Source organism: Rhinolophus sinicus, chromosome 15 (assembly GCF_057876585.1).
Source record: "Rhinolophus sinicus isolate RSI-liver-muscle chromosome 15, RSI-T2T, whole genome shotgun sequence".
NCBI lineage: Eukaryota > Metazoa > Chordata > Mammalia > Chiroptera > Rhinolophidae > Rhinolophus > Rhinolophus sinicus.
Window position 1 is genome coordinate 39,597,545 of NC_142515.1, and position 23,006 is coordinate 39,620,550.

The window sequence follows — 23,006 nt, forward strand, 5'->3', positions numbered from 1 at the left end:
TTGAGTTGGTACCACTATCCACCCAGTCACAAGCTAGAAATCTGATCATTGCCTGCTCTCTTCCTTTACGATCACATTAAGTTTACCCACATGTGTATTTCTCAAATCCCTGAGCTCATTGCCATCAATGAATGCCAAAACTTTCATTCCGAGCTTCATTATTATTTCTCAATTCATCTACTTCCATGGCCTCTTATATGGTTTCACCTTCTCTTAGTCCCCAAACAAATGATCCACCGAGCCATCAGAATGATCCACCCCAAATCTGCCATGTTTAATCATTGCCATGGCCTTCCCTCCCATGGCAAGGGAAAGTCTAAGTCTCTTAAAATACCACAGAAGATCCACCAGCACCTGACTCCCAGCCTCCCAGGGGACCTCATAGCTCATCATTTTTCCCACTACCTCCACACTCCAGCAATACCAGATTCCCTGCTCAGTGTCTCTTTTCCTCAAGAAATGCTAGTCTTACACCTTCTCACTCCATAATCCTCATAAAATTTAAAAATTAAAAATAGAACTACCATATGATCCAGTAATTCCATTTTTGGGTATCCATCCAAATGAAATGAAAACGATATCGAAGAGATATCTGCACTCCCATGTCCATTGCAGCATTACTCATACTAGCCAAGATTTAGAAAGGACCTAAGTGTCCATCAATAAATGAATGGATAAAGTTGTGGTGCACATGTACGCAATGGAGTATTATTTAGCCGTGAGAAAGAAGGAAATCCTGCCATTTGCATCAACATGGATGGATCCTTGTGGGCATTATACTAAGTGAAAAAAGCCAGAAAGACAAAGACAAATACTCTGTGGCATCAATTAAAAGTGGAATCTTAAAAAAAAAAATTCAAACTCATAGAAACAGAGTAGAAAAGTGGTTGCTAGAGACCAGAGGGTAGAGGAAATAGGGAGAGGTTGATGACAGTATATCAACTGTTAGCTATAAGATAAATGAGGTCTGAGAATCTAATGTAAAACATGGCTACTATAGTTGATAACACTGTGTTATGTAACTGAAATTTGCTAAGAGAGTAGAACTAAATGTTCTCGCAAAAAAAAAAAAAAGATAAATATGTAAGGTGGGGAATGTGTTAATTAACTAGGTAGTGGGAATCCTTTCACAATGTATACATATATCAAATCACCACAATGTACACTTTAAATGTCTTGCAATTTTGTCAGTTATATCGCTACACACACACACACACACACACACACACACACACACACACTCCATCCTGCGTTGCTCTTAGATAAGTTTCAGTTTACACTGAATTAAAGAAATGATTGCCAAACCTTGAGATATTTCCTCTCCATAGGATGTTTATATTTTAATGGAGAGTGAAAAACCAGGGTCTAATTGTGGGATTTCTAGCATTAATGTGCCTGTGGAATAAATAAAAGGGTACCCAGTGAAGCTGGCTTGCAGCCTATGCAAAAACAAAACAAAACAGTCCTTTGAAATAACAATTCTTAAGTATATTTAGGAAAGAATAAATCTGTATCCTTATGGAAATCATTACACTAAATTAAATTCCAGATGGATCAAAGGTGTGTGTGTGTGTGTGTGTGTGTGTATGTGTGTGTATATATATAATTTGTGTGTGTGTGTATATATATATATATATATATATATACAATTTATCCAAAAGAATGCTAGAAGAAAATATCTTTTAAAATAATTATAGAATAGGGAAAGCCTTTCTAAACATCATAAAAAAGAAATTATGAAAAAAAGATGGATAAATTTGATTTTATGGGAAAGAAAGAGTAAAACATAAATGTAAAAAAATCAACATAAATATGGTTGAAAGGCAGTGGTAAACTGGAAATGGGGCACTAGGTTTTCTATCCATAGTTACTGTCTGCTCTAACTGGTAAGCCTTTGTGGAAAACAGTGTGGCATTTTGTGCCAAAATGTAAGATGTGCATTCAAATGAGCAATCTGATTTTGGAGCCATTAACATGGTGATATATATTGACAGGATGTTTATGGCTTATTATTAAGGAAAGAAATAAGTAGATTACAGGATGATTTTTAAAGCAATTGAGATTATATATGATCTAACACATTTTAAAGCTTAACTAAATCTATATCTTTGTATGTATGTATATGTTTATGCACAGAGAAGTGAAGATCTTAAAAGACCTTTAGATTCTAAGGCATGAGATGGTTCTCTCTTGCACACACCTTTGAGAGTGCAGTACCGGTCACACAGTAGGTGTTCAATAAATGTTTAAGGGAGGAAAGGATACAGGAAAGGAGGGAAGGAGGGAGGAAAGATGATTTGCCAAATTGTTTACCAGTGGTTTATAAGCTTCCAGGTTGTTTTTACTTTTAACATTGTACTTTTCTATACCTCCTTAATTTTTTTTCCCAGAAGGAGCATGAATAGTTAGAAAAACAATGGCAAAGCTATTTTTAATAAATAAAAGCTTTGTGGCTGGATATATATATTGGTCAGATTTGAGCATCTGTGAGAGATCTCAGAGTAGTCCAAGACTGAGGAGAAAGGGCTTTCACACAGCCAACCAAAAACAATGGGTTTTCATTTCAATTGTAATTTCAGTGCTGTTTGCCACCAAAAAGGTAACCATTTTATCCTTAGGTAAATATAGGAGACTTTCCTCCTAAACGTGGCAAGGGGTCCTAACACTTCCCAAAGCCTGCTTTCTCGGGCCCTCGAGCAAGCCAGCCCCATCTCAGCCTCCCCCAGAAGCCCTTTGTCAGTAGTATTAGCCCTACCCATGGGCTCTGCATCGCTCATCTAAATGGAAAGTCCTCTCTGGCCTCCTTCCTCTGTCCCTGTCCCCTTTACATAACCTTCTCTGCAGTTTTTCCCTCAAGTCACTGATTTCCATCTTTTAGGTGTCTTAGGCACATGATCCAGTTCTAGTTTCTGCAACAGACAAAAAGAAAAATGTCTGCCTGCCAGCAGAGGAAACAGGACGCTAAAGTGGTGCCTCCTTTGCCCCACATAAAGTGCTTCTGTCTGGATCTTCTCCCAGAATTCTTGGGAGAAGAGGCTGCCGCCAGTGGGGTATGCTTTTTCAGATGAGGTTTGGCAAGTCAGAGATAGTCTCACTTCCCTCTGTGCCGTGGGAACACTCAGGCTAGATTACAGGAATGTGGTCTCTTTGGGGTTTGCCCTCGAGAAGCTGAGGCCTGTGCTCAGGTGTGTTATCTGCCCAGGGCTGGAGACAGGCAGGCTCCAGTCGGCTCAGCTGGGTAACTCAGCACTTTGCTAGCAAAGGCCTTTCCAACCTGACCCCTAATGTTGACAGAGACCACCTATTTCTTTCTAGAGGTACAGAAGCCAAGTTTAGTACCAGGGCACTTTTTCAAGCAATTGGTCTTTGGCCGAGAGAACGGATGCACTTTGGCTTTGAATTGATATCTTAATATATATGCTGAATATTTCTGTATTGGTCTATTGGTCACTGGTGTTTTGTTTTCTTTTGTTTCAGTTTTTTTTTTTTTTTTTTTTGGGAAACAAGCATTTTTTTTCCCCCTCTCAAACTACTTTTTAACTAAAAATTTCCAGCTTTATTGATATATATAATTGATACATAACATGGTTTAAGTTTAAGGTGTACAACATAATGATTTGATAAATGTCTGTATTGTGAAACGATTACCACAGTAAAGTTAGTTAACAGATCCACCACTTCACATGGTTAAAATTTGTTGTGAAACCTTTTAGCATCCACTCTCTTAGCAACTTTTAAAATATACAACACAGTATTGTTAACTATAGTCACCAGGCTGTACATTACATCCCCAGAACTTACTCAGCTTCTAAGTGGAAGTTTGTATCTTTTCACAAGCATAGTTTCTAATTCTTCTATCCATGCACTGGATGAACTCACTTTATACTGTGAAAATGAATAAACAGAAACCCCATTTTAAAAATGGAGTCAGGAAGCTAGAAGAGAGAACTTTCAAGCACGTGTCACTCAATCCACAGTGCTGACCCCCACAGGAAGAGACATGCCTTGCATCTCCAACAGGAAGTGATACAAGCAAACCTTGTTTTATTGTGCTTTGCTTTATCAAGTTTCATAGATGTTGTGTTTTTCGCAAAATGAAAGCAGGACCCTCCACTAGCAAAAAGATTACGAATTGCTTTATTGCTGAGGCCTCTGACCAAAATCTACGTAACAATATGTAAAATTAATCCCTCTGTCTAGTTGCTAATAGAAAAGAGGCATGAAAGTGAAGGCACTAAGGAACTGAAGGGAATGAATGAATTTTTCCTAATTTGAATCTCTCAGCCTAGTAGAAAAATCTGCTAATACCAGGCAGAGAAAAGCAAATCTATGGAAATTATTAAACACGGTATATTATCATTTAATGATAAAATATCAGGATATCGCATTTTATTGAAGAACTTAATATCTTAATTAATGTTCATTTTTATGAACACCTATTGTTTCTCTCTGTTTTTGCTAGACTTACAGGAAGCCTGGCTCCCAAATCAAAAAAAATAATTCTCAATGTTGATATTTTTAATTTTAGGGTAAAAAAACTTAAAACAGTGCTTCCTAATCCTAGATGATCTTTTAAATCTACTTCAGCGATACTCTGCTAATTTCCTACCTCCTGTTCTTTCTAGATTCTGGCTCTAGATGGCTCTGGAATGGAACCTCTATGAAGGCTTTTAGTTAAAGCATTCCAGGCAGTTCCAGTTAACACGTTGCGTACGGATCACGAGAATCTTCACGAGGGATTTAAACCCCACCGTACGCAACGTGTTAAGAGGATTGAGCTTGTAAACTAGAGTTTCTCAGGATATGGTCCTGGTCTAACCCAATCAGAATCATCTGAATGCTTAAGAGAAAGCTGACTCTCAGGCCCTGCCTGGGACCTATTGAATCAGAGCTTCTGGATGGAAAGGTCAAGAATCTGCATTTTAATTATCCTCAAATAATTCTCAAGCATACCTATGCTTGGGATACACAACTAACAACGTTCTGATTTAGAATAAATAAAAAATTGATGACTGCTAACATCTACCTAGTTATATATCTATCAGAATGCTCAGAGAATTGGGAATTCTAGTAAATTTAATTTCGTGGTAAATTCATCCTTAACTGAACTAGGAGAGCTCCCATCTTCTGTGCCTAATGACAAAGTCTGAAATTTCCAGAATTTCCAGGATAAGCCTACCATGCTTCTACTCACAATCAGGACCTGTGAGCCTCCTGGAAAAGATGACCCTAAAGGAAGAGAAGTTGAAGAACATATACGTGGACCAAAGTCAGTGGGCTGATGCCAGCTGGGAAGGCCAACAGGGAGAAGGGGGAGGTAGTACAAGTAAGAACTTTATTCACCAAAATAAAAGAAAAAAGTAGTAACACCCTAGTTATTATCTATATCACAGACCACACACAAAGGGAAGGAGGGATGATTTCCAATGTTAAGATGGCTAGTTAAATGCACACTATAGCACAAGGAGAATGGTGGCTTGTGCTTGCCCAGTCTTCAGCGAGATGTCAAAGTGGGAGAGGACTCACACATATGAGCACTGAGAAAGTCAGAAGAAGTCCACTGTGGCTAGAATTTAAGGGAAAGAGCACGAGACCTGTGTGATGTGCTGAAAGGATAACTTCCTTCCTAGCACATAAGATGCAAGTGCTGAGAACTTCCTGAAATTATGAGGAGAGATTTTTGGAGTGGGTGGTTTTCTTATAGGTTTTAGATGTGCGTGCAAGTAGGGAAATATTCCTTTGCTACTGTTTTTATGTGATTCATAATGCCTAAGGAAATAGCGATTGTATATGGTTTCCTAGATGGAAATCATTTTAAAATGCTATGCTCCTGCCTTAGCAATTGAAATAGAGAAGGGCAACTTGCAGTGATAAAAAAATAACGACTAAACAGGTCATCAGAGGCCCAGTGCACTAATGCTGGGGCTCACGCTCTGCTGTACGAATTTGAGCACCTTTTGGCTTCCTTTTCCATCTACCACCTAGGGTTCTGCTGTGATTGAATTAAATAATAAATGGGAAAGCGCTATACAAAGGTTAGGTAGACTGACTGTAATTGAATTTGCTCTTGATTGAGGAGCCTTGGTGATTAGTGTACAGTTCTCAAGTTGCACCTAAATGCCTGTAGGATTTTAAAAAACATAAAATAAACCTTGGCCTTGCCCCTGGATTTTCTGATGTAGGAGAGGGAAGGCATCGATATAAGTATTGACAATTCTTCAGCTGAATCATAGGGACACCAGAAGCTGAGAGCCGCTGCTTCAGTGCGGAGGTTGGTGGCAAGAGCACAGAGCCCTGGCAACCCGAGCCCTGACTTTGCCTCCAACAAACGTTTCTGTAATGTGGGAGGAAACTTGTTAGGATCTTGAAAAGGTCACTAAATTCTCCATGCTTCATTTTCTCCATTTGGAAAATGCAGAGCTGGAGTCGAAAGTGAATATCTACCTTTACAAAACCACAGACTCCTTTATTCAATGAGAATTATACTTGGAAGCTTTAACATACAAGGGGGGGAAAAAAAGCAGAATTGCTTTGATTTCTGTTTAGCAGCCCCCCACAGGATTTCAGAAACCACTGGTGGCCTGGATAGTTGATAACATCTCTTCTAGCACTAGGATTCTATTCAAGACAGAAAATTTTCATAAATTTGTACTGGCTCTATTCAGGAGGCTAGAAGTTTCATGGTATATGTATTTTGAGGACTGCAAATTAAGGCAAGTAGGCAGGTAGAGCTGGAATTTTACCTGTTTGCTATTATAACTTGTCCCTGTCCTACTCTATTTTTCAGAAGCTCTTGCCATTGGCTGCCAACTACTAGATTCGGCCAAAAGGATGCAGTGGCAAAATAATGGAGGACAGGAGAAAATGTAAACCAGAATATTTCAAACCTTCTTTCTCTGAGTTGGGCAATGTCTCTGTCAGAGAGCCTTTCCTCCCTCCTTCCAGAGCTGGCCTACCGGGGACAAGCTTGTGCAGGTACTCACTCCTTTTCCAGTGTCCCACCAGCCCTAGGGATGGAGGTAACATCTATCTATACTTGTGTTCCAATACCTACTGTGTTTCCCCCAAAATAAGACCAGGTCTTATATTAAGGTTTCCTCCAAAAGACACATTAGGGCTTATGTTCAGGGGAAGTCATCCTGAAAAATCATGCCAGGGCTTATTTTCCGGTTAGGTCTTATTTTCGGGGAAATACGGTATGTTGCCTCACCATCACCCCTTTGGCCTTTCAGCTCTTTCAATGCCTGTGTAACATGTTCCCTGTATTAATTTCCCTCTCTTGAACTACCTGGCAGAGACGCTGTTTTTCTGACTACTTCCTGGCCGATAGTGGGGTGTTGGGATTACATTATGAGTACCTTGAAAAAAACGTTAAGGAGTCTGCATTTTATGCAGTAATGTTGGGAAACTTGTGTTTAAGGAAAATTAGTGGTCCCAGTGAGGATATTGGACTAGAAAAACAAATGAGAGAACACGAGGAACAAATGTTAACATAATACAATGGAACTGTTTCACTATTCAACTTTATCATGAAATGTTTTATCCATTTCCAGCTATGTTTTTTCTTGGGGAAAATTTTTTTCTAGCACCTTGGGAGAATTCTGCCTACAAATTATCTCTTGGCTACCTGATCTAACTTCCTTTTTCATTTTGATTTCCAAAGGAGGAGTCAGATGGCACACAAGGTGACGTGGGTGATCATTTTAAAGGAATTTCATGGTAAAGGAGGTGAGAATAACTTAAGAAAAGCAATTCCACTCCTTGATATACAGAAGGTGCCAAAAAAATGTAAACACATGACTTGTATTCATCTTTTGTTATCAGTATACACTGAGTATTACAAATTTAATACATAGTTTTCCTTTCTTAAAATGTGCATACATTTTTTTGGCACCCCCAGTATACCCAAGATAAATGAAAGCATATATCCACAAAAATACTTGCAAACAAATATTCTTAGCAACATAATAGCCCCAAATTGAAAACAACATACAGGTCTAGCAACTGATGAATGAATGAACAAAATGTGCAAATTCATATAGAGGAATACTATTGAGCAATAAAAAGGAACAAACTACTGATGCATTCTACAATGTTGATGAATTTCAAAAACATTATGCCAGGTGAAAGACACAAGACACAACAGACCACATGCTGTAGGATCCCATTTACAGGCAATGTCCAGAAAAGGCAAATCTATAGAGATGAAAGGCAAATTAGTGATTGCATGGGGTAGGGGATGGGGTGGGGATTAACTCATAGAACAGCCTGAGCAATCTTATTAGGGTGATGAGAAGGTTCTCAAATTGAGGTATGGTGGTCACTGTTCAACTTGGGAAAGGTACTAAGAAATCATTGGATTGTGCATTTAATGTGAGTAAAAATATGTCTTAATAAAGTCATTTTTTAAAAGGACAAAGGTAATAGGCAGCAGCACTGTTATTAATCTAGGCCTTTTTAGAAACCAATTAGTTACTACATCACTTTCAGCTACATTATCCATGTATCTACACTGTTTCCCCAAAAATAAGACCTAGCCGGAAAATCAGCTCTAAAGCATCTTTTGGAGCAAAAAGTAATATAAGACCCGGTCTTATTTTACTATAATATGAGACGGGGTCTTATATTACTTTTTGCTCCAAAAGACACATTAGAGCTGATTGTCCAGCTAGGTCTTATTTTTAAGGAAACACAGTATGTCATTTTCATGGGCTTTCATCCCAAAACAGTACTGCGAGCTTTACTGAAGTCTGAATTGATTATCATCAGTCTGGTGCTCTTATGTACCATCAGTTCCTTCAAAAGGGATGATATGGTTTGATGTGGTTCAGGCTGTAAAAAGCGTGTACTGACAATAAAAGGGAGGATCGTTTTCTTGGAGGTTCAGGACTTTCAACTCCCACCATCATCTAACCCTGAAATTGGTAGTCTAATACCAATTCCTACCAGAGGTTTGGGGAAATATTAACTGGTGCCGCCGGATAGTCTGCACTCAGAAGTTTAGGAGAGAATGCTTGCCTTTGTTCTCTGCACCCAATAGCTGGGAGATAAATGACAAACAAATGCTTTTAAAAACAATTTCTTCCCAACATGGTAATAGCATTAATTTCTGTGATCTGGAGAATGAGAAGTCCTGTTTATCTTGTTGCGTTGGGGGAATAAGGTGCTTGCTGTGAAAGGCCGCTGCTCATAAGAAAGCTCAATGACTCACATAATAATCTATTGATTCTTCCCGCACTGGGTTTGTCATTACCTTCCTATTAAAGCCCCCTTTTCTGATTTCAGTGTTCGCAGATCTGCCATCAACAGCCCAGTGAGTATCAGACCACAATCTTTGGAATGACTGGGCTGGGTATTTAGTTTCTTAGTTTTATTATGCTTTCATGCTTTCTCTCTGGGAGGGAAAAGAACATGTCCTCACCCCGTCACACCCAAGCCTGTACCTCAGCTTGGCTAGGAGACGAGAGATTTCATTCAGTCATAGCTCTGCCATCATTAACTGACGGACCTCAGGAAATGACTGGATTTTGGACTCTTCGTGTACACAACAGACTTCTCCCAGTGCCCATCTCCTTCACAGCACAGTTGTGAAGAGGAAGGGAACAGATGTAACCATCTTTTAAAAATATTTACTGGAGGAGAGATTCAGAGACATTTTGATTCTGAGCTGAAATCAAGCTGGGCTGCAGAACTTTGGGGGTATATAGCAGGAAAGCAGACTACAGAATTAACCTGAAATTGTCAAGTGCAGCATCACTTTCAGATGCTGAAAGCTCCCTGTTTGGTGCTCCTTGTGCTAGGATCCTTGCAGCTGGCTGGAGTAAATGAGAGACAGCTGCAGGGCCTTTGATAGTTAAATCTTAAGAGGGCTAACAATAGATACCACGACCTCCCCCTCCAGCCACACATTACTCCCACTAGCAAGACGTCCATCCCAATCAAAACCCTGTCCCCTGCCCTCCGCTCGTTGCCTCTCCTCTGCCTTACCACATCTAATATTCTTTTCATCTCCTTTTAATAGATGCCTAAGTGTCTGACATGTAATTCCTGTTCCCATGGAGCTGCTGCTTTCAAGAAAGCTCGAACAGGCAGACAAGGCAGAAAACGGTCTCCTCGTGGGAGATAAAAAGCAGCTGCCCTGATGAGGAGATCTGTTCCCAGCTCCTGTCACCAAAATTCCCCATTTCTGCCTCTGTTTTTCCTTGCTGTGCACCCCGAGAAGCAGCTGCTTCCTCACAAGGCAGCACAACACACAATAGAAGAAATATTGATTCTATAACCTGATTTTGATAAATGCCACCAAAGTGGAGAGAATGATCTGATAGGACCTCCTGATTACTTTACGGCTTAGGTTTCTTCTCCCGTTGTGCCTTTATATTGCTGGGAGAACAATAAAAATCTAACAATAAAGGTTTAGAAACTTTCAGAAGAAAACAACCATGACCTGTGTCAGCTTGTGCAGTGTGTCACATACCTGTAACTGTGTCTGTATCAGTTCATTAGAATCAATGCATTTTCAAGTCACTAACACAAGGGGGTACTTTTGTCATCAGGTTAAGATAGTTGAGTTTTTTGTTTGTTTAGAATCTTCACTTAAAAACCTGAGAAAGCCTTTATTTTATCGCCATCAGAATCTCACTTAATGTAAACTTCTGAACAGTTACGAGTTTCTGGTTTTGTCAGCTATCTTCTTACTCCAGAAATAAAAATAAAACGTTTACTATAAAAAAAAAAGTAACTAATACATGTCAGATGCATTCAGGAAATGAAAATGACAGGAGGGCTCTGCTCTTGCCTTCCAGGAGCTCACCCTTTAGAAAGGTAGGCATATGAGTAACTATCTGTAGAACATTGTGCTAAATTATTTACAAAGTGGAATGGAAACCCATATGAAGAACTGTGGGGGGAAAAGGAGTCTGAGAGAAATATATAGAAGGAATATTTATGCTGGCTTCAAAAGATGAATTGAAAATTTCCTGGTTAGACACGAATGGACAGGGTATCTCAGCAGAGGCAAACTGAACAAAGACCTTAAGACATGGAAGTGATTGGCACGTCCAAGGAACACGTAAATGCGAAGGGTTAGAATCCTAAGAGTGGCCCTCAGCCTCACCACCGTTTGCTGTGTTTTTGTTTCCTGAGCCCCAGCCCAAATCAACTGATTCTGAATATCTGAGACCGGGGGCCAGGAATTTGAATTTTATAAGTGCATGTGATAAATAAAGGTTGAGAACCACCTGACTTAGCCTATTCTAGGTAGGGTGGGGAATGCAGGGAGGGACAGACTGGCTCAGGCCTCCATGTTGTGCTGTGGTCATGCGCCTATATACTATCAGGAAGACTGGCAAAATCCGTTCCAAACATGCTCAGTCAAATAAACAGAACCTATTGTGAATTTAGTATCAATTATAAACCTCCTGTGAACAGAATCACACTTATTGTAAATGGAAAGAGTCAAAAGGCAAAGATCCAACTGAGCCTGCTCGAAATGGGAAAATGTTTTCCAGACGGTTCTCAGCTCCAAACAGAATCTTCTTCTCATATGACACTGGGGATCTTGATTAAAATCTCTCCCTGTTCAGCAGCACGAAACTCTTGCAAGGATTCTCAAAAGAGGGTCATCTCAGGGTTGTTCCCAGGAGTCCTTGAATCCCAGCGCTTACTGGTATCACGGTGCAGTCTTGTGTGACAGCAGAGTCTCTGGGAGGAAGACGAGACAGAGAGCAAGCTGGGAAGTTGATGGAGCCCTTGTCTAAGGTATGGAGCCTGGACCAGAAGGACCGGATGCTTCAGAGAGAGATGGGCCTCTTTTCAATGGGCACAGCAACATCAGTGCCAATGGATGACCCCACAGTAGTGGTAGGGAAAATGACTCAGGAAGAGCTGTACAATAAAGCCAGAATGAGGCAAAATAATGGTAGCTATGCAGAGCTCTGCACTTTCCCAACCTGTCCTTAGGGTGATTTGCTGATTTCAGAGCCGTATCACAGTCGTAGCTACCTACCAGCCCAATAATTGCACACACAAATACCTGCAATTAAGTTACGGGCTTAAAATTGATACGTAATTCAGTCAGCTTTAACTTCATGTTTTAAAAAAAACCTTTTTGCTTGCTCTAGGGTCATATTTCTTAAAGTGGGCAATGTACGCTTCCAATCAGACTCTTAGCTAAGCTTATGACAATGCAGAGCCTTGGGTTCAGACTCAGCCTTCAGACTCAGAGTCTCTGAGGGCAGGGCCCAGGACTCTGCGTTTTCACAGCATCATGCAGGAGATTCTTAAGCACATGAAAGTTGAAGAACCTCTACTCCAAGGTCCTTGTTTAAACAGCCGTCTTCAGGTATTTTTGAACTAAGAGAATTGAACTGGGAGGCCTCACTGGGACCAATCCAATGGAACAGAACTGGTAGGGAAGTCGAATGGAATTAGCCCTGACCCAGGTGCAGTTCATTAAGGAAATGAATGGAACAGTCCAGCTGGGAAAATATCTGAAGACTTTGTTACTTGCATTGAAAGAATCATCAAGTTATTTTGACATTGTGAAAACAGTCATAATTCAGCTCATTTCGATGCCTGTGCATCATTGGAGTGGAGTGTTTCGGGGGGATTAAAATAAATCAAACATGGCTCATAAAGACTAAGTGGAAATCAGAAAATAATGGAGCTTGAAGAGACTCTAAAGACAGCTTGGCCTGGTGTTTTATTTTACAGACGAAGGAACCGAGCCTGAGGAGGCCTAGTGATCAAGATCATACAGCTCATTAATGCCCGGGAACCAAAATTTCCTGACTTCTGGCCTGGGATTCTTTCTACGGTGCCTCTCCTGAGCCCAGAATAAATTCCCACTACTAAAAAGGTAAAAAACAAACAAAAAAAAAACACCTTGTTTTTCCCCCTTAATCTTGTTATCCTTCTCATTGAATGAAAAAGTCACTAAATAAAAAGTACAAACTAAAACGCTGACTCATGGACCAAAAAGGAAACGTAAATGATTTGGTGGTCCAAGGAAACAGTCTTTCTGTCATTTATTCATTCCTTCAATAAGCACTGTGGAATGATAGATCTCTTCAGATCCAGAGAGACCAGGAAAAGCTCTTGAGAGAGAGGCAGTGCCATTTCGGTAAGATGACAGACACTACAGAGAGCTTGCTGTTTGGTTGCCAGGGCCGCCCTCACCTGTCTTCACTTGCCTCATTCAATCTTCTTTCTCACTGTTTCTCCAATTAAACTGTCCACCCCAGGAGGCCAGGCTCATCTTCCCTCTTCACCTTTCCTCCCACTCTGCCCAACCTTGCATGCCTGCCCAACCTGCTCCTGCTCGTCAAAGACCACGTCTGAGCAAAAGTCTTTGCCTCCTTCTGCAGGACTGTTCTCTCTTCTTGGATCTCAATGGCGTTCCCTAGAGTGAACTTCTGATATATGTACTCTGTACTGAATAATATACTACTAGGATTTTTGTTTTCCATTAGTTCGAATTTTGCTAGAGTGGCCTTGGTAGGCAACAGAATGTGGCTGAAAGGGATTATAGCTACACTGCTAGCTAATTGCTTGGGTTCCCTGTGACATGCCTCACAGGTATCTCCATCTCAGCAACTTCCCACCCTCAGTCCACTCCTTGGCAAACCTGCTGCTCTTCCTTTGTTCTCTGCCTCACTAAATTATGTGCCACATGTAGCCAGAAACTGGGGGTCAGCTTTTACCATTCTCTCTCCCTCACACAGTAACAACCCGAAAGGATAATCTCCCCTCCTAAACATCTCCAGAATTTTGCTTTACCACCACTCCTGCTGCCGTTCTTAGGACCGCCACCCTTATGTACCTTGATTATTATAATAACTTCCTAACTCCGACCTTACCCCTTCAATTTTGCTCCATTGTGCAACCAGGACAATCATCCTTAAATTCTCATATTGTCACTTCCCGTGATACTATCGCTTCCCTGCTTAAACCTTTTCTTTCTCAGAGTAAAGTTCCAACCGAGTCAAAGCCCTTTCATGATCAAGACTCTTTCCAGCTCTCCAGCCCCATCTCTTTCTACTTTCTCACCTTGAACTTCATTCAGATCTCCATTCAGACCAAACTGCTTGCAGAGTACCTGAGAATATGACCTTATTTAGAAACAGTGTCTTTGCAGATATAATCAAGTTCAGGTGACATGATTAAGATGGGCCCTAATCCAATAGGACCAGTGTCCTTATAAAAACAGAAAGATGCCGTGTAAAGATGGAGGCACAGAAGGTGAACACTCTGTGATGACAGAGGCCTATATTGGAGTGATGTAGCTGCAAGTCAAGGAAAACCAAGGACTGGTGGTCACTGCCAGAAGCTAGGAAGAGGCAAGGAAAGATTCTACCCAGACTCTCAAGGGGAGCACGGCCCTGCTGACACCTGGATTTTAGACTTCCAGCCTCTAGAACTGTGAGAGAACACATTTCTGTTTTTGAAGCCACCCAGGTCACGGTACTTTGTGATAACAGCCCTAGGAAACTAATATACACCTATCACGGTACTTATCACACTCTATGATATTGGCTGGGCATTTTGGCTTATCTTCTTTCTTCCTCAGGAAAACGTGGTATTGAGTCTTAGACATCTTTGAAATCCGGTGTACATCTCAGTCCCTAGGACATAGTAATTGCTCAATAATTAGGGCTGAATGGTAAGTCCAGTGTTATACAAGTGAATTAAAATATTTTAATACCTCTAGCAAAGGACCTCACATGGAGAAGTACTTGGTGAATGTCAGTTGCCTTCCCTTTCATCACCCTAATGGCCAATATCTTCTCAGGAGCAAGCATTTAGCCTTCTTCTTTGTGCCCCTTCTCAGCACCTGGAACAGTACAACAGAGAACACCGGAGCGCCCCAGCCATCCATGTGCTCCCCCACATTCTCCAGCTTTCCTGGCATGTAGGGTTAGGGTCATATAATGGATTCTAGGCAATGTGCTATGGATAGAAGTGATATTAGTCAAATCCACCCTACTTAACCCTCCAGGGGCTTCTTCCTATTGCCATGACAACCTTGGGGGCCCCACAGCAACTGTTGTTGCCCACAGACTGAGTAGCTACAAGATGGAGGGTGACCCAATCTGCAAAGGATTCTATGAGTAGGAAATAAACCTTTCCTGTGTTAGACACTGAGATTTTTTGGGGGGGAGAAGGGGTGTTTGTTTATAATCACAGCAGAACCTAGTCTATTTTTACTAATGCATAAAGCAATGAGGACACATGGGAGGTGCAGAGAAGTGCCTGTTGGTTGGCTAATTAAATCATCACAAGAAATAATGATAGAAGAGTGTCCTGACAAAAACTGTTCAAGAAATACAGGCATCTTTATGTTTTCTCTTGGCATGCTTTGCTAGTTTGAAACAGTGTCTGGGGCTTGAATGTTGTGATTGCAAAGAAGCTGCCCAGCCAAGACAGCTGCTGTGGGGAGGCTGTCTCGCCATGACACTGGACTGGTCCCCGTGCTTGGGCTTTAAAATAAATTAGTTCAATGGGACCAAAGTTAATTGAATGCTGCTTGCTTCACCGTTCTCCTCTCTGTGCAAGGGAAAGAGGTATAATGTTTATATTATCAAGCATGTTTTAGTGAGAAATTATTGTTATGCTGCAGCTCTTGCCATAAAGTTAATAAGTATAGTTAATTAAGACATTAAAATCTAAGCCACGGGAATCATCTGGAAGTAAAGTAAATGTTTAGTAAGCTAGAAAACAGAGCATCACCAATAAAAGACATAAATTGCGCAGACATTCTCCAGTAATACAATTAAAATTTCACAATGTAAACTGGTTAGCCACTTGTAACTAAAATGGGAATTAAAGCTTTATTTGCACGGAGACATAAACCCCTGACCATTTAGGCTAAAGTGCCAGTGCCTATTTGGTGAATTGCATTCACTTTATTTGACTGTATATCAGATGTCCCTAGGATCTGACCACAGTGACCACAGTGGTTCATTAATGGCCAGAGCGTCATCGACATTCATTTATTACGAGACTCATGAAGGGCAAGTATGAGTGTATTCTGCTATCACTAGCATTGTAGTGATATTTGTCAGTCCAGCTTTTTTTCTCTTGCCCATTCTCTCTGTCCCACACACATAGATTACTAACCTATACCTTCTCCTTTCTCTTCAGCCTCAAACACCTCCTCCCCACCTTCACTCTTAGCTAATGACAATGGTTCTTATTTCACTGGGGGAGCAAACACAACGGCAAGAGAATGTCCGCACATTCCCAGAACCACACTAATTCATCCACCTGCATCTGTTCCCATATCTTCTGCCTTCTCTTACTATGGAAGAAACGTCTGAGACCCTGTACCTATGCACTGGATGCCTGCCCCTCTGACCTACTCAAGGCCTTGCTCCAGAAAATTTCCCCTCTCTCTTCTCTATCATTAGGTTTTTTTTCTTCTCTACTAGATTGTTCTTACCAATACACAAGTGTCAAGAAGTGTAAGGGGTCTGAGATTTTACCCTACTTAAAAACCACAGGTATCCTGCCACAGTTTCAGGGATGGAGCAGACACTATGAGAAGATTCCTGGGTCAGAGAAAAAGGACTTCATTGCTGACAGTAACAGCCGTAGCCAGAGGATCAGCATTTCATCGTGCTGGTTCCCTAAGCCTAATCTCCACGTGGTGGTGGTAAAAGGGCCAGGTGACACCTGCACACTCAGTGAACTGCATTACAGGAGAGGAACCCAAGGCTTAGGGAATTTGAATTATACTGGACGGTAAACATTCCCGACCTTTGTTCTGGAGGGAGATACCCTCTTTGTCTTTGAAAGCTGTTCATCATACAAATATCCTTGAAAAGAAAGTCCAGAACAGAGGCAACCAGTATCTCTGCCCACAAGACATGCAGAAATGAAAAAGGGGCGTGGAAAACTGCCTTCCAACAACAAGCATGCTTTAATTTCTCCCATCACGAATAAAAACTTCTTTTTTGACCCCACAGCCTCTCTACCTACCATCCCATTTCTGTGCTCCTCTTTGTAGCTATAATCCTGGAAACACTTGTTTGTGGTTGCTAGCTCAAATTTATCTCTTTCTGTTTCCTCTGGAATATACTGCCATCAGGCTTTCATCCCTACACTGCTTTGTCAAGGCCACCGATGATCTTTGTGTGCTAAATCTAAAGCTCAATTCCCTTTTCATATGTCATTTCCCACCTGCAGTATTTGACACAGCTGATCACTGCCTTTTCCTTGAAACACTTTCTTCCCTGGGATTCCAGGACAGCATTGCTTTCCTGTTTTTGCCTTCAACCTCACTTACTGCTCCTTCTGTTTTCTTAGCTGTTTTTTCTTCCTCTTCTATCATGTTGGAATGCTCCCAGGGTCAGAACTAGAGCCCCTTCTCTTTTCTAGCTATCAGGATAAATATGAATATCTATGAGGTCAGACAATTAAGTTCATGAACTCATCCTAGAAAAAGTGCTACATACCTTATTGCTGAATATCACTATGGTCACCTTCGAAGTATTCCCCTTGGGAAGCTATGCACTGACGCCAGTGCCTAGTCCACCCTTCAAAGCAATTCTGGAACTCTTTTTCTGGAATAGCCATCAGAGCTGTCATCGTATTACCCTTGATGTCCTGAATGTCATCAAAATGTCTTCCTTTCAATATTTCCTTTACCTTTAGGTAAGGAAAGAAGTCATTGAGGGCCAGATCAGGTGAGTAGGGAGTATGTTCCAAACAGTTATTTATTTACTGGCTAAAAATTCCATTACCGATAGTGCCATGTGAGCTGGCACATTGTTGTGATGCGAGAGCCATGAATTATTGGTGAAAAGTTCAGGTCATCTAACTTTTTCACGCAGCCTTTTCAGCACTTCCAAATAATAAACTTGGTTAACTGTTTGTCCAGTTGATACAAATTCATAATGAATAATCTTTCTGATTTCAGAGAAGGTTAGCAACATTGTTGCAACAAGTTTGTGAACTTAACTGTCAGACCTCATTTATCCAAGATATATAACCAGGATTGGATATATAGCACCAGTTTTCTATCCAGGATTATGTCTTTAAAGCCATCAATGGGATGATGACTCTATAGATTGAGCCTGTCCTCTGAAATCCAGATTAATATAATCTACCTGCCTATTCCATGTCTCCTCTTGAGTCTTTTAGACATCTCATACCTAGAGGGTACAATACAGAACACATGATCATCCTACCCCTAAACCTGTCCCTCCCACAAGCTTGCCCATCTTATCAAAAGGCAACTCGATATTCCAGTTGCTTAGGCCAAAATCCTTGCTTCTTCTCTATATTTTATATTCCACATTTCATCAGTAGCAAATTCTGTTGGCTCTACCTTCATAATACATCCAGAATCTGATCACTCTTCACAACCTCCACTGTTAACACTCTGGACTAAACCACCATTATCTCTCCCTGGCTTATTACATCAGCCTCCTGGATGGGACACCTGTCTCCACTCTTACTTCCTTTCAGTCTGTGCTCAACACAGAAGATCCTGTTAAAACATGTCAGATAATGTTACTCTTCCCACTCAAGACTCTGCAATGGCTTTCCACTACATTCAGAGAAAAAGCCAGTCTTTATGGGAGTTTTTGCGCCCTGTCAAGTCTTTGACTTCAGCTTCTACTACTTTCTCCTCTGCTCTGATGGGCTTCTTTCTGTTCCTCATCCCCAGCCACGATCCTGCCTTTTATCCTTTGCACTTACTCTTCCCTGCTTACTACGCTCCTTCTCCCAGATATTATCATGGTTTCTTCCCTCATCTCTTTTACATCTTTGCTAAAATGTTACCTGAACACATAATCGTAAATGAAAAGCACATCCCCACCCTGAACACTTTCTATATACCTTGTAACCTTACTTTGCATTGATAACATGAACTAAAATCTGATCTAACGTATATAGCCAATTCTCATTATTGATGATAGCTATGTCACTTGTGAATGCTGACTTAACAAATACTGACCCATTGCTCTTACGGTGAGTCTCGGTCACAATGTTTTCTTCAACTGCCAATGCATGGCCTTGTTTTATGTGTGTTTCTGTTTAAAGAGACTTCACTTAATATATATTGTTGATTCATTAACACTCAATTTATTATAACTTATGCCTGAACAAAGCTTATCTAACATGCATATATTCGTCATAAGGGACATCACAGAGTTCTTGCACTGAGAAATATTACACAGCACGTTAGCACTATTCTTGTGAACCATTCTAAATAGTGAAATCCTTAACACCACCAAACATTGACAAATGTGGCGCTAAATAGACCAAGAAAAGAACACTTGTTAGTGAGACAGCAGAAACAAGAAGGTAGAGCATTGCCTCACCGCTCTGGCATGCTTACAAATGGCCAGAGCGCACGTGTGATTTGCTCAAACGTGTGGCCGAGTAAAGACATGGCTGTCTTCCATTTATCGATCAGCTGGGATCATTCATTGCTCTGGGCAGTGGTTCCCAAACCTGGCTGGGCACAAGAATCACACAGTACAATGGTGGTTACTGGTGTTGGTGATTTAAAATACAGATGCTCAAGGCCAGAACCCAGAGACTCTTATTCACTAGAGTTGTGGTAGGGGCTGAAGATATACCTTCAAAAACTCCCACGATTATTCCACACAGCCATGATGAGATCCACTGCAGTAGAGGCCAGGACCAAAAGTGTCCATATTTAAATAATTCGACAGGGTGGGGACAGCTTTCCTTGTGGACCTGGTCCCAGAAATAAACTGTAAGTTAAATATTATAACAAGCTTGGCTGAGAAAACATTTTCACTTATTAACCTTTAGACTCCTCTTAAAAAGGCAAGTAACAATTTAACACATGTTAATGTTTTACTTTCACAGAAGTCAGTGAAGGGAAACATAACATGAAATGGATTGAATTTCAAAATGGAGCATCAGCCATATAAGGGCCAGAGTAAGATCCATCCTAGAACTTCCTATGGTATGAACACAGCTCCAAGCAACAGTTTGATTAAAACCAGAAGGACTCAGTTAAGAAGCTGAGCAAAATCCCAGAAGGAACAATGCTGCCAGGAACTCCAACTTTTTAGAATAATATGTTCTCCCAACACCAAATAAGAACAATTCGAATGCATCATTAATGCTCAAAATCTCCTCCAGTTATAGACAGAGTCTTCGTTAATTACTTTTGTATTGATTGCTCTCAAAATTATGAAGAGATGCTAAACAGTCAATATCTAGTACCAAAGTAAACCCACAACCATATGTACCATTTATACAAGTACAGGCTAAAACTAAAACCCTGAAGGAAGTTTTACTATTATTTTATAAGACATTCAGTTTAGTTGAACAGTCGCTTATTTGGTACTTACTTATGATACAAATGAGATAATGTACATAGAGCCCTTAACATGGTATCCAAGTGTTTTATCATCCTAACACCTTAGGATTCTGGAAGCTTATGAAAAGTCTGATGTGCATGAAACCTCCCCAGTGACTTTGGACAAGACTTTACGACTGATGGCCAAGCTCCTAAATACTACAATTAAAATTCTTAAATGAAAGAGAGATGCAGACTGCCCTGATTTCTATCCTAAGGAGATGGAAATTTTTTCTAAAGTATGAGTTAGTCACGGCACATTATTTCCTATCTTAGAACACAGATCTAGTGTTGGGGAAAAAGGCTCAAGTAGTTTCAGACTATTCGTCCCAAAACCCCAGGAGACATGGTACGAAGTACCTACACAGAGAGAAATGTAAATCATAAAAGGAAAATATCTGAGCCCCTCACTCCCACCCCCAGATTTGTCTGTAAGAATGTCACCCTTGGAGGAAAAAAATCTCTTGGAAATCTCTCCAGGCTTCTTCACGTCTCATTCCTGGTTTTCATTAGAGCCCTTCACTGGCTTTTCTCCTACCCACCTCCGGTCCTTAGAACTTATTGCTTCAGGCTCTTCTTTGCTTCCTTAATTCTCATCACCTAAGATCTTGCCGTGGCCTTGCTCTGAGCAATAATACCACCTCAGACCTACTGAATCAGAAGCACGTTTTATCAAGAGCCTCGGGTCATTCACGTGTGTTCAAGTCTGAGCAGCACTGGCCTAAGACACACAATTGAGTGCCCCTTGGCTTCCTGTTGCCCATGGGGAATTTTCCATTGCACATTAAGAAGTTTGTGGCTAATTCAGTAAACAACAGGGAGCTCTGGAATAATTTTAAGCAGCACAATAAAAGAGTACATGCCTGCAATGTATTCATCTTGATGGCCAATGGTAGTTATTGCATTGAGGTTTTTAAATGACTATACTTTGCCTTGTGAGGGAATTTAATAAAAGCTGAGAACTTTATATTAGAGCAAATATCATGCACCTTTAAAAAAAATTAACTGGCTTAGAATCTTATAATTGAGGAAGAATGCAGCTATGTCAAGTCATGCATTCCAGTTAGCCAACATCAGCCTTCCTGCCAGAAGAAGAGTCCTCACAATAGGGTGTTAATCATTTTCAACTGCAACCTGAAGAGGTCATAATAGTTATTTTTTTCTGACATGCTTCTAATTTAGTGTTATGAGTCATCCGTCTTAGTAAAACAGAAATTGGATCCAGAGCCGTGGAATTGTACAGAAATAGCTCATGGTTCAACTCCCCAGGTCTCTCACTCTGTTTTGACTTTGATTATGAAAAGCGAACTCTAACTTTATGATTTTTGACACTAGGAACCACCAGGTTTAGATCCACAGCATTTGACCTTTTCTTTCCAATGAACTGGCCCCATCAGTTCAGCAAACAAAAGTCAAACCTACCAACAGCAAACACTAATAGAAGGGAGACAGAAATGATACTTATAATCAATGTGAAGAATAAGAACCAAAAGATGAAGATGTGAAGACAAACGGGGTAAGGACATGTCCGACCCAGTCAAAAGCTAGAGCAGGAGCAGTGGTAATAGCGTAAGTGAAAATTCTCAGCCTCCCTAATGTAAAATTAGCAGTTATAACTGGTGCTTAAGTACCAGATACTTTATATATATTTTCCTTCCTTCCCCAACAACCCGGCAAGGTAGGTATCATTATTTGCTCTTCATAGATGAGCACACCAAGACCCAGAGTTTACCTAACTTGCCTGAAATTGTAAACAGAGCAAGGGCAGAATCAGGATATTGTTCCAGGTTTGACTGTCTCTGCACCCCATGACCTATTATCTCCTGGATCAGGATGCTTCCTTTGTAAAGGGTCTCCTTCCATTTTTCTATCTGCTAAGAGTCTCTCACTGTGAAGAGGAAGAGTTCCTGGGCCTCCCAAAGGAGCATTTCCCAGACTACTCAATGGAACACCAGTCCTGAGAGATCAGTTGTGAAAAGGGCATTCTACGGCCAAGCAAGGTAGGAAACAGGGGTACTTAGAGGATCCCAGGGCACATGTAAGAAGGCCTTGTGAACTTATTTCTTGAATTACTTGTCCTACCTATATTTAGTATTTTAAAGAACACTATAGGAAGTCTGACCTTAACCTCTTTGAGTTACCTGTGTCTAGGTATTTAATAACAAGACAAAACAAACAAAAGAGTTTAAATATTATGGTAAAACTATGGCGCACTATCCTGAGAGCCGGATAAAGGACTCACACATCTGTGGAGGAACTTTATGCTAATAACTAACTCCTGAACTCTTCCTTCTCCCCTTTCTCCCACTTTCTGAAACTATCTGGACTCTGGATTCTGACCTCTCTGTGACCCTCAAGTCCGACCTCTTCAACACGGATAAAGTATCCCTGTTGCAATTGCTTTGCTTCAGAACCTTCATTTCCACATTTCTTCTTCCACACTTCATTTTCCCAGTCAACTGCATTTTCCATACTTCATCTAGAAATCTTTGCACAAAATTAAATCTTAAAAAACAAATCTCCTTGTGCCAAATTTTGTTTTAACACCTCCACTCTCTGTCTGCTGCTTCCTAGGTGAAGTTCAAACCTTTCAGTTGGCACATGAAAATGCCACTCTTCTGGTTCCCGCATGTATCTTGATACCCTCCAATCAAGTTGAACT

General features: G+C 40.7%; 1 protein-coding gene and 1 long non-coding RNA gene across 2 annotated transcripts in view; both read right to left on the minus strand.

Moving 5' to 3' along the window:
* The window catches only part of LOC109447443 (uncharacterized), a 174,912-nt gene that overhangs the window by 64,915 nt on the left and 86,991 nt on the right, over positions 1-23,006 (minus strand). The gene's annotated exons all lie outside the window — the stretch shown is intronic.
* On the minus strand, positions 14,557-21,195 carry LOC148755181 (uncharacterized). The gene is made up of 3 exons (XR_016018917.1): positions 20,887-21,195; positions 19,590-19,710; positions 14,557-14,830 (listed from the first exon to the last, which is right to left on the minus strand). It is a non-coding gene; the product is annotated as an uncharacterized LOC148755181 (long non-coding RNA).